The sequence below is a fragment of the Ptychodera flava genome, unplaced genomic scaffold, assembly GCF_041260155.1.
Source record: "Ptychodera flava strain L36383 unplaced genomic scaffold, AS_Pfla_20210202 Scaffold_57__1_contigs__length_852473_pilon, whole genome shotgun sequence".
In the NCBI taxonomy this organism is placed as follows: Eukaryota; Metazoa; Hemichordata; class Enteropneusta; family Ptychoderidae; genus Ptychodera; species Ptychodera flava.
In genome coordinates, this window is record NW_027248379.1 from 214,675 (window position 1) to 227,770 (window position 13,096).

A 13,096-nucleotide genomic window follows, 5' to 3' on the forward strand; every position below is an offset into this window, starting at 1 on the left:
CGTTATATATAAATCTTTCCCCGTCATTTAAAAAAATCACGTGAGTAAAGCTTGAAAACAAACCATTAGGCCAAAGCAGAAAAAAAATATAAAAAAAAAACTTTTGTTTTTTCTTCCTAGACATCTTCCAAAATTGATGCGCTGACGCAGTTTTTTATTTATTTTCTCTATTATTGTGTTTATTCTTCAACCACGTACTCAGCTAGGCAATCGAACTGCTGGCGGTGGTACTAGACCGCACAGTACGTGGTTTATCCCATGATGCAACTCGATTCGTACACACAGAGATCACCATTCTACCACCGAGGGCGCCATTACAATTCTGACTAAAGCTGTCCAAAAATAGCCCCCAGCTTGAAATTGAGGTCGAATGCGTACGCATGACTTTTATCCTCGTTCGCAGTTACGTCAATGTGATAGCCCGAAAGACGTACATTTTTCAGTTTTTTTCCGGATCTTTATAGCATTTTTCTATCCAAAGATCCATATCATTAAAAATTGTCGTTAAGTTTTCATTTTTTTGCCCTTTTGGGGATATTTTTAGCTATCTCTTCTCTGGTTTTTTATCAATGATGCCTGAAAGAGTGCATACGCCATTGCCATGCTTGCTCCGAGTAAAATTATGTTCCCAGATTTTTATTTGACCGTCATTTGGAAATTTCAGCGCAATTATTTAGTAAAAAATGAGATTTTTAACGGAATTTTGGCTATTTCTCGATTACAAACGTGGATTTTGAGAAATGGTCAACATTAGATTGTCGTGCAACTAAATACGATTCCAACGATATACTGCTTGCCTATGTTGACCCCAAAATCGAGGGAGGAGATAGAGTTTGAAAACAGACAGTCACATCGGAATGAAAATGTACTTTGCCATGTTATAATTTTGCTTTTGTATGCACATGCACTGTACTCAGGCTTACGCTCGCTTGAGCCGGGATTAAATCGTACGAGACACGGCGCTGAAACAAATACAAATGACATGGCTCATTGGCTGTATCTGTGTATTATGTACCGGTATTAATCATGTAATTTTCTCGATCGCACGAAATATGAATCACTGTTCATTTTTGCACGGTCCTTGAACTGTGAAGACTAGAACAGATAGGAACGTGGCTTTGCATTGCCAACTGTTGACAAAACCTCTTTGTTACGATGCGTTTTTAGGGTTGCGTTGCCGTCTTCTCCCGGGGACCGGCTGATGTAAACAACACTGGCCGTACGTAAAACTACAAAGGCGCTAGCTACGCAGTACGCTGTTTCTGCACGATCACAGGATACTGAAGTGTTTTGGCCTACAGAACTTTCACGATCGCTTGTTGAAAACTGCGGTCCATTAAATCCTCACACCCGGCGTCAACAGCTTTGCTGGTTTGGAAGGGGTGTCGATTCAGTGCAGCTTGCGTTCGCCGAAATGTGTTTCTGTCAGTGTCAGTGTCACCGCGTAGCCAGAGCTGACATGACATTCAGTAACTCGGTAATGCATGCTATCAATGTATCAGACATCGCAGCATTTGTGCTAAAAGTTCAATCCTTATATCTGGCCCATGATAAATACTATACGTGAATACAAAAAAACTTCCACTGTCAGTCTAAATATTTTCGAGGCGATCGCAACGCGCTGATGACTGTATCTGCATGTACTCAACTATTGTATCGTGTTTCTATGGGTGCATACGCGCAATGGGATAACGGGCAGGCCGATCTCCGTGTGTACAAATCGCATTGCATCATGGGTACTTTCACGTACCGTGGACCGTGTAACTCCAATGAAATTTAACACGCATGCGCGTATGTTCCAGTTCGAGTTTAAAGGTTAGGGGTCATGCGCGTACCATTTCAGTCAGTGACTTTCGCACGAGACAACGTTTATACGACCGCGTCGGACGTCAGTTTTTCCGAAACCAGAACACCCATCAGAAGCATGAGCAGACTTGGTCGATTGCTGAATTTTACTACTAATGATGTACTGCAACGTTGTTTGAATGGCAACTCGATCCGTGTGAACACCGGCCGGCAGTTATTGTCAACCCTACGTACTCACTTCCAGTCCCGACTCGAAGCATTACGTGCTTAGCCTGTTGTTGAACAAGGTAAGCTATTTACTAACTCCATGTTATGTCGTAACGTGTCAGATATTCACAATTGCACTAGTCCATCTGTTTTCACACAAATCCACAACAAATGTAACTTTTGTGCGTTGGTATGCAGTGTTTCAGTCAGAGGCGAATTTTGAGTCATTTGACCCATTTTTTGAAGGTTTGATCCTCATTTCTGAAAGCAATGGGTCATAAATGACTCGCTCTTGGCATTCTTTGAGCTCTCACATGATTTGCTGTAAGTTGTTTGAATTGACACCCTGTTTTACTCCCTTCTTTTATTTTTTGTTTTTACTAAATTAAAGATTAAATTCTGCAGTGACCCTCAAAATCTGAAGTGAGGGGGCATTATGTCCAAAAATTTGAAGCTGGCTGCAACACTGGTATAAGAACGGCAAAATTCCAGGGTTTCCAATTCGAATATGTCGATTTGGACACAAAGGCGTCGATTAATTGTTCAACATTTACATCGTGTCAAACATCCCATTGTAGTATTGAGATGACACACGAAGATACAGTTTGCGTGTTTGTTTTTCCCAAGCTTTAGGACAATAGTTTGGTGAAGTGTCAATCACCTTATGGTCATATACTGTTTATTATGTGTATCAAATGTCCAAACATTTAGAACAAAGGCTTGATCACAGTTTCTCCATCACTGACCTGCTGGAAACATACATATAGTTAGCTATAATCTCTGCTATAGATGTTGAGGCTGAAAACCTAGAGTTTATTTCATCTTGACACTTGTTACGTTTTGTAAATGCCATTATATTGGTCACAACTACCACCACCTTCATTGTTTATTTAATGCCATGGATCAACATGTAGCAAATGCCAAAGGTGAACACTATTGTTTATGTAGTTCCTTGGGGGTATTCACACCTGGATCCCCTGATCAGCATACATTGTGGGGGGGGGGGAGCGTGTTGTCACATGGTAAGGCCTTGTCTACTCTGATCACAGGGAACAGATGAAAGGACCCTGGGGTGGGGAGGAGGTTTTTTGTGCAACGGTTTACCTTATTTGATTTTATTAATTTTGACTGTGATATTTCAAATAAAGAGTTCAACTCCACACCGTCTGACTGCTTTATATATTACCAACAAGTCCTTATCTCCTCTCCAACTTGTGTATACACCACTGTAATTGCTCCGAAAACATTGCCAACTTACTAATCCGCTGTCCATATCAGTGGATTAAGTGATTAAGTGGTTGTGTAATTTGTATATTTTGGTAGAACTCCACATTAATTCAAACACCAATTCTATTCTCCAGGATGTAATCACAATGAGTGTACCAGGCGTTTGCAGAAATGTCAAAGAAGGTTGAGGATGCATTGGACCTGATTAATGATGATCAAAGCATGTTGTTGGATCACATTGAGCAAAAAGTTTGTTCACAGTACAGACTGGCAGCTACTTGACCACAAGGAAATCTCAGGACTCCTGGAGAGCTAAGTGTAAGTATATGTACATTTGTGTCATTTCTACTTCTGACAGTTATCCAATTGGTAAAATTCAAAATCTTGTATCACTCTCAGAGGAATAAATTTGCTGGTGTTTTCTGTACTTTGTGTAGCAACAGTGTACACCTCAGTGTTCTCCCCATAGTTTTCTGAGAGAGTAGTGGCTTATTTGCATAACAATAGATGTAATTGTTATGATAATGAGTTTTTATTGTTTAAGAAAAATTACAGAGTGTATAATTATTTTGACGAGAACACTGCACCAATTTAGGGTACAGTTATTGGCAGCTTATAGTTAGTTTACTTAGCAGCAGATAATATCTGTTGAAAAGTTCCCGTTCAATTGATTTTTGAATTTCTATGCATGGTTTTGGATGAAAGTGAAATTCTAGTCACTTTCATTAAAAATGACGATAAATCAACCAAGTTTCTATCGAACTCCTCTGCCATCCTGCCAGCCAAGATTGCGGAAAAGTTTGAATCTTCGATGGAAACTTAGTTGATTTATTTGCATTTTTAAGGGAAGGAGGACACTTTATGTACAATATTATATTTTTAGGGCAATTTTGGCCATTTTTGTCGATGTTCAAAAATCTTCTCAGAAACTAATCATCTGATTACTTTGAAATATTGTAGGCAGGTTGCTTGGGATGACATTTTTTCAGTTTGTTGAAATTGTGGTGAAACTTGTATATTTGTATATTTTGACATTTTGGAGCAATTTTTCCTGTTTTATGGTCAAAAATCATTTTCTCTAAATCGTTTGTCAGATTGCTTTGAAATTTGATAAGCACCTAACTAGGGATGATATTAATGAGATTTAATCAGATTCTGCTGGTATATGCAATTTGGTACACATGCTCTATTTTGGAATGACAAGAACTGAGAAGTTTTTGATGGGTGTGACTAGAAAATTATTTGAGTTATGAATATAAGAAAATTTGTCAATCATTTGTATGGCGATATATTGCAACATCCATGCTATAGAGCACCCTATAATTGATCATTGAATATTGTCCTCTGGCAAATTCTTGCTCAGACGCCTGCATGGGGAGTCTAAAAACACGATGAGTCTGAAAGACACGACGATGAGTCTAAAAGACACGATGGCGAGTCTAAAAAACACGATGAGGAGTCTAAAAGATATGATGACTTTCCAGCTGGTTTCGCAGAAGTAAAGTACTATATCGGCTACATCGGCTAAGTCCATGATTGTCACATTTCATCTGCCCTATCAATAGAAAAAAAATAATATCTTTTTTGTTTGACTAGACAGGTTCTTCAAGTATATTTGTTTTACTTCAAAATTTTCTGTATGGCTGGCTATGTAATTTCTTGAAAATTATATAAAATGTATATGCTTCCTCTAAATAATTGCATGATATTTAAAAATCATTTGAAATGGTAATTGACAATTAGTCTCATTCAAAGCATGTTTTCAAAATTTTTATTTAGTAGTCTACAGTTTTCTCTACACTGGCTTGACTAGGGAATCTCTGTTGGTACAAATCAGAATGAATCATGGGATATTTGTAGCACAGGTTGGGATCTTTGCACAGTTTGCACAATTACTATACAGTGCACAATCTACTATTAGATACACGAAGTCAACAATTTTGTCACAATAAAACATAACAAATAAAACTTAACAAAGCAAAACTTGCTTTAGTTGAGTGTAATATAAATTGACAGTTCCATTCTGATGTGCTAAAAGGTCTTTGGACAAGGATGCCAATGTTAAAATGATACATGAATTTCCTTATGTTCCTAAGCATAGGTGAAATGGAAGGCAACATAATGATGTTCAAATCAGTAGTAAGTCAAGATACCAGTGGCAGTGACCTGTAAGTATTATACCATCACAATTCATCTCACTCTTTGCATTATTTTAAATAACCATTTATCATTTCCATCTAAAGATTTTAAAGAGGAGAAGTTCAGTGATCAATGCAGATGAAAAGGGTTTCTGGAATGTTGTAACTGCAGACCTGATGTCTGATGAGGAGGTCCCACCAGATAGAAGGATAATTGCCTCCAGGCCTTTTTGGCAATCTGACAAGCTAAACGATTTGATAGACACACTCAATCAGTGAATGCTTAATGACTCTAATTCAAGACACTACATACTGCAGAGGAAGTGTGGCAGAGCCTATGAGAGACCACCTAATAAAACAGTTCAGTGACAATTGTGTGAGACAGAACAGTGATGCATAGCTTTTCTGATAGAGTAATTATCAATCATCCCTCTGTTGGTCAACAATTGATTTGTTCTCAATTTTAATTGCTTTACTTGAAAAGTAGTACACAGAGCTGGTGTTGTAAGTTCAGTGAAATATGCAGTCATTAGCTGGCACAGGTCAGTTGACACCAAGAAAAGTTTAGTATAACCAAGGCATAACTTACAAATACTTTACAAGTACATCTTTTGAAGTACTGATGAAGTTTGTCACTTTGACGTATCTGGATTTTGTGTCCTCAAGAATTTATCAAGGTGCAGATACAGTGTTTAAACATGCTGAAACAAATGTGAGGCACTCCGTGTTATTGATGGTATTTTTCTGTTTCTTGTCAAAAAATTTCTCTGAAATTGCTTGTCAGATTGCTTTGAATCCTTATATGCAGGTCTCTTAGGATAATATAAGTAAGCAGTAATCAATTTGTCCTGATATATGCAAGATTGTGTTTTTCAGAGCAATTTTTCCCAGCTTTTAAGATTTTGATGAGTTGAACAAAAGCTACGATTTAACAGTACACAAACATGTATGTGATAAGTAAGAGGTATTTAAACATACACTGCAAAACAAATTCACCCCGCGACAGTTCCTGCACAGGTTCTGATACAAAAAGTGATACAGGTCTGCGTCAGCAAACACAGAAGGAGTTGTATCCAGTACTGTGAATACATGGCTGTATTTCTACCTGTTACAGCACCTGTACACAGTGCTGTGAACACTGATCTCTAGGGTCTGAATTTTTCAGTATTCAAACAATAAAGCTTTCTTTATTATCAAAATTTGCCAATTTTACAACAAATTTACACCCTAAAATCCATCCAAATTTTCAGGCCCTGTAATTCAAAGCTGACACACAACTGTACACACGCGGTTGGTTCAGTGCTGTAATCATAGGTCTTGATACAGTCAGAAATTACAGCATTGTATACATTCCTGTACCACCATGAATCAGGATTTACACACAACCCTAAAATCTGACAGATTTTTACTGGTCTTGCAACAAAGGTTATTTCTCTGGGCCTGTCACAGGTACTGATTAGCCTCTGTTACAGGCATGTGTCTGCCTTTTTAGATAGCTTGAGTGCTTCATTTTCAATCAAGAAACTCTTGACTTGATTTTTTTATTCCTATATTTAAAGGTACACCTAGTTGGTCTTGTAATTTGGTGAATTACACAGTCATTAGCTGGTACATCTCAATTGACACATAGTAAAATGTACATAAGTTAGGAATACTAAACATGTATATCTTTTAACATATTTCCAAAATTTACAACATACTGTAAAGAGCATTAATTTTCACCAGGATCTAATTTCATTATTTTGCTGTTTGAGACACATGATTCACTGGGTTTTATTTTCACAGGTTTGGCCGTGAAACAATGTATTCTATTATAATTTAAAATTGTCTCAGGGATTAAGCAGATTTTATGTTGCTGGTTGTACTTTGGGTTATTTTCCTGTTTTTTTTTCAAAAATAATTTCTCTGAAACAGGTCAACAGATTGCTTCAAAATTTTGTATATAGGTCAATAGGGATGATGAACCATATTTCTCCCTGTTAGGCCCAGGCATATCTAAAAGTGACTGCATTAATTGATATTAGAGTTATCAAGTTATGGAAATTCTTTTTTGACAGTATTGAGTATTGAAGATAACTTTGAATGTGTCTCAGGAAAATTGTTCCGAATGTTTTTTTTTTGTGTATTTTTTTAATCAGTGTAGTTTACTTAATGTTTTATATTGCCTTTTATTTATTTTACTAACATTTACAAATTCCTTTTGAATAAAGAAGAAATCATTTACAGTGATCTTGGATTTGTGTATCTAAATTGCAGTAGTAGTTTTCAGATGCAATCTGTTTTCTATTTTGCTGGAGAAAGCATCATTACGTTGGTGTCTTCACTTGTAAAAAGAGTATTCATTGTGTTGATGTGTCAGTGTGAATATATATATATATATATATATATATATATATATATATATATATATATATATATATAGTGTATGTGATGCCTGTATGAGTACAATGTAGTTTATGTGATGCGTGTATGAGTATATGAGTAGAAATACATGAGTCAAAAGCTACAAAGCAATAATGTTATTTGAGGAACCACCCCCACCCCCCCAGTTCCATGGAAGCCAGTGTTGGATAATTATGTAAAAATTGGTTAATAATAAGTATGAATATATGCGACAACTGTCCCTCCCATTATTATGTAATCAAACAAGGCAAAAGTACTGGTCCCTTGATTCTCTATAAATTAGAGAATCCAGCAGTATCCTGAAATATACATATAATGGATTACACGTGAATCCAGCAGAATCCTGCAATGGATTAAACAATGGATTCTGTTCCGTATCCGACAGAATCCATTGCTTGATTGCCAGTGGATTCCAGTGGAATACATAATGGATATTGTAGTATTCTAGTGGATTCTTGAAGTATCCAGAACAAAATACAGAAGAATCCTCGATGGATTCTTCACTTTTGGCACAGTGTTTCTGACGGCATTTCAACTATACGAACACCCATGCTAAATATCACAATAATCAAATCAGTGGTTTTCAGGAAAAATTGAAAATAGTGGTTTTCAGAAAAAAGCTAAAAAAGTGACTTTAAATGATTCAATCAAAAAAAGAAAAAAGACCGTTTGAGATACATGCCCAAGTGACCACCAGACCAAATTTCAGAAAATGTTACTGAAGCGTTTCTGAGATACCTGTGTCCACAGCATACGGCCCACTGTATGCGAAAACAGACGCCGCGTCATCACATTAGTACTTTGGGCCAAAGGCCCAAAGGACTAAAATTGAACTAAGAAGTCGTTGACATTTAAAATCAAACTCTTGCAATTGCTTTCGACAATTTTTATAGACAAGATTATCCACTACAATCGTACTTTTTTTTTTCTCATTTCTTTCGGCAATTCTTTGTTGAAGAGAACCATTAAGTCATGCGGGTTTTTGTTGGGCTAAAAATTCATGATAAATTTAGGCATAACACATGGTAAATCAAGCCATTGAAATTCATTCAAAATACAGGAATGGATACAGATGAATTTAGACCTTAAAGTCGTTTAGGCTCAAGTCGTTACGACATGTCAATTTCCGGCCCCCAAGTCATTGCGGCACCGTGACCAAGACCTTCGTGCATCCCTATTTCGATTTGTTTTCTGTTTTGTTTTGTTTTTCTTGTAGGGTTTTTGGAGGGGGGCGTTCAAACTGACTGGTCATATTCGTAAGCTTGACCTTTGCCTTCTTACCTTTACTTTAACGTGCATTTTTTTATTTTTGTGTGACTTTTGCCGTGCTAGCTGTTTCTCCAACGGATCCGATCCGCCTTCAAGCTTTTGATGGATCGGCGGCTAGTGCTATCGATAAACTTGTGTCACAGAATTGAAAAAGATCTGATGATTTTTTCTCACCATGTTCGCTGAAAGATAGAGCATGCGAATGTTAACACTAACTTTTAGGGCTGTAATTTTAACAACTTTTATCGTATGCTTTGTATGCTGTTCCTCGAGGTTGCCCGTTATAAATAGATGTCGAGGTGCCGAAACCACTTAGGGGCCGTCGACGCTGACGCACGTCAAACGTAATTCTTTCATTTAGGGGGGGAGGGGGTAAAAGCTCATTTCGTTTTGTGTGCGTCAAAATCGCATAAGGATTTTCTATTGTTTTCGAAGTGCAACTTTGCAGCGAGAACGCAAAACTACCTTCGCGTTCATCAAGAACAGAATGACCACAAAATACGGAGACAGAAAAGACAACGAAAAGACATGAATGTGAAATAAAAACTTGTATGCTTTTTCAACTTGAAACATGTATGTGAAACATTTTCCTACGTGCGAATACATTAAAATGTTCTGTCTAAAAAGTGAAACGCGTAAAGTGGAGGTTTATTAATTAATGTGCCCTTCCGGTATTTTTTCATGGGCGTGCGGATCGGAGAGGTGCGTGTGGGTTTGTCAGAAACGGCATAACAATACGAAATTGATTTCGCATAAAACTTTCGTTTTGAGGGGGAGGAGGCGGTTTCAAGTAAAACGAAGAGATAACATTTCTTGTGCGTCAGCTTTTATTATCGACGGTCCCTTACGGTAGGAAATTGAGAGGCCGACACGAAACGACTTCTGGTCGGAATTGGAGAGGCCATAATGACTTGGTGCCGAAACAACTATAAACTTTGCCCGGAAATACATTTTAAATACATGCCAGTATTATGGAGTTTTCACCCGGCGGATTTCTCAAGAATTTCCATTATAAATTGACAAAAATCCATCATGTCTATTATGATAATTGCTTATTGCATCTCTACGTATGTCTTTGAAGTTGCAGTATTTTGTAAATTATATCATAGTTCCCAGCGATATAATCATGATAGTGCTGGTTTGCTCACAGTGGCAAGAAAATTCAGATCATGCAATTGCAGATTCCATCGCGAAACATGAGGTGTCAAGAGGTCAGAACTACATTTATACATAAGTATCAGATATACCTCTATGCTCTATTGTATTTCACATTAAGAACAGGCGTGATCGGCGTTTGCGAAGAAACGCTTTGCGTTGTTCATGTAGTTGTGTGTTTAGGGACTGTCGTTGTACATATGATTGTCAAATTGATAATTTGGTGTATAAATTAACGACATTTCCTATAGAATATGTATTCTTGGCAGCTATTCTCTTCATTCAAGGATAGTTTCGGGGGATAACTCACTTCACTCATGAAAACACGGTCCCTCGTTCGAAATGTCAGACGTGCGTGCTTACAGTAACTCACAACTTGTTGTCCAGTTCGTCCTGTAAAAAATCTGAACATCGTTCCGTCACAACTTAATGAACCAGGGTATTTTTTTCGCATTTCAAACAATTACTAGTGAACTTTCTTGATTTCATAGTTATTTGTGCGTCCCCTATTGACCTGATAGCGTTTTTGAATGTAAATTCCGGGAAATTTATTTTAGGCTCGAATCATAATGCCACAGGCTCACCTAAGGACATCAGTAAGTAACGACATCGTCCAATTACTGAGCAACGTCCAGGCAGAATTATTGCTACTTCGACCCTAATCATTCTGACCGCCAAGCTGTTTGTGTAAGCAGTCAATCCATGGCTAATCACAAATCAAATCATATAGGTTGAAATGATCCAGAGTTAAATAGTTATGAAGTAAAGAAGGCCGTGCCTCGGTTTGACTGCTGCTCAATACTCGAAGTAAGAGTTAACATGTTTTTGAACGTACCTAGAATTAGAGTTCGCCTTTTAACGTGCGTTAACATGAAAAAAGGAGTGAAATGAGAATTTCCCTTGTTGGAAGTTACTTAAAAGGGGAATCAATGTGGCCGCGGCAAAACTAGAGGTCGAATAACTCCTGTGGAAATGGTCAGGGTGTCCAAGTGAAGCTGGCTACCATCAGCCTTTAGTTACTGGGAAAACTACATGTATACTGGGAGACATTCTGTGCTAAAATTGACCGAGACCGCTCCGCTATTAATGTTCCTTTATACATGATTGATACTACCAGAACTAAAAGGATGTGATCATAGTGAGGCACGTAACCGAAGAGATTCATACTTACTGTGTTTTACCCGAGCGCGTTGCTTATATATTGACAACGGGCAGAGGTGACAATTTCCCCGTCTGCCGAATGACGCCACTCGCTAGCACTTCGACATAACTGAGCAACCCTGCTCGAATCCTATAATAGCATACTTTCTCTCGAGCTTCAGCTCCATAAACCACAAAAGTGTATGCTAAAGACAACGTGGCTCATAATGTTAGTACTATAGTTGAAAATTGCAACAAATCACCCTGCTGAAACGTGCATTGGGGCGTATTTGTAGATTCGACGTACACGGCCTGTAACAGCTTAAGTGTGAGATTTAGGATGTGTACACTTCTGCCGGTAACACCCCTAGGAAATTTAAGCCGGCTTGATCAACGGACAGGAAGCGGATAAGGCGCGTTTACGTTTGCTTATAAAATCGTAAACGCCCGATTTCATGCAGTGATAGGCTAAAAAGCATGTCGAGAGTCCTGAATTTCCCTATTTATGTTTACATCTGATTTTAAACATATACTCAATAATATTTAATATAAATATAAATTCCCAACATTAAAAAGTATTCCACAGTACCCCTACACGGTATACAAGTTATCAACAGAACAATAATTTTACTAAAATGAGGTCCTTTTCAAAATGTTGTCATTTACCCGGCAGCGAGAATCCTTAACCAAGTCTCTTATAGATAAATATATCATCACGAAGTCATCTACTGTCTGCTAGTAAGTAAGAAAAATGGCTACTTTAAAAATCAAACTGAAGTAATTTTTGAAGTTTTTTTTCAATTTTGTTTGCAGTAAACTTGTTTAAATCCTGAATATAAGCGTCTGAATCAATTTTGTATGCCACTGTTATAAAGCAAAGTCATGTCATTTGTCACTCTATGATATCTGATTTATGAAATATGCGAAATTAATCGTTTTTACAATATCCATATTGGTCGCCAAGATTAGGAGTATAGACAAATGAGAGATATTAATCAAAAACAATGACTAGCTTATTATCTTAAAAATAGCCAAAAAGAAGTAAAATAGATAATTAACATCAAGTCAATTATACACCTAAAACGAGTTTGGTTTCCAAAAAGATAGAATATACTTAACAGTATTATTTTTCTAAGTTATTACATTTTTACATTTTATTCAATACATACCCTGAAAAAGCAATAGGAATGATTTCCATTTCAGTCATGTCAATCAAACCCAAAATATGTTCGTAGTGTTTACGTACCTACAGCACGAATATACTGTCTTAATGAATCTGCTCGACTTGCAACAAGTATCACAGTTGGTTTTATTTTACTTTTGTCGATCGTTTTGATGGTGAGAGCCTTTATGAAGGCAAGCCATACATTGGTCTGTCGAAGGAAAGATTAAAACATTCATTGTTTACTTTTGTCGATCGTTTTGATGGTGAGAGCCTTTATGAAGGCAAGCCATACATTGGTCTGTCGAAGGAAAGATTAAAACATTCATTGATACTGAGCAAAAGTATATATAAAAGTATAAGTATAATATAAGAAAGAAATATCCGAACTTGTATATAACAATCATAGCATATTTTATACAACTATATAAGTATGAAAACCACATTCAAGTATCTTCTTCAGCGTAGTTTGCTTTATAATATCCGAAAATGTGAAATTTATGACAAGTTATCGGTTAATTACCTCTTCCTTTTGCCTTTCTCTATCATCTGTGATTTTAATGACAACAAGAAAGACTGCATCATCTGT

General features: G+C 37.1%; 1 long non-coding RNA gene across 1 annotated transcript; it reads left to right on the forward strand.

Moving 5' to 3' along the window:
* The first annotated feature begins 1,764 nt into the window (after nt 1-1,764).
* Nucleotides 1,765-6,334, forward strand: LOC139128520 (uncharacterized). The gene is made up of 3 exons (XR_011551326.1): nt 1,765-2,093; nt 3,375-3,558; nt 5,484-6,334. It is a non-coding gene; the product is annotated as an uncharacterized lncRNA (long non-coding RNA).
* The last annotated feature ends 6,762 nt before the right edge of the window (nt 6,335-13,096 follow it).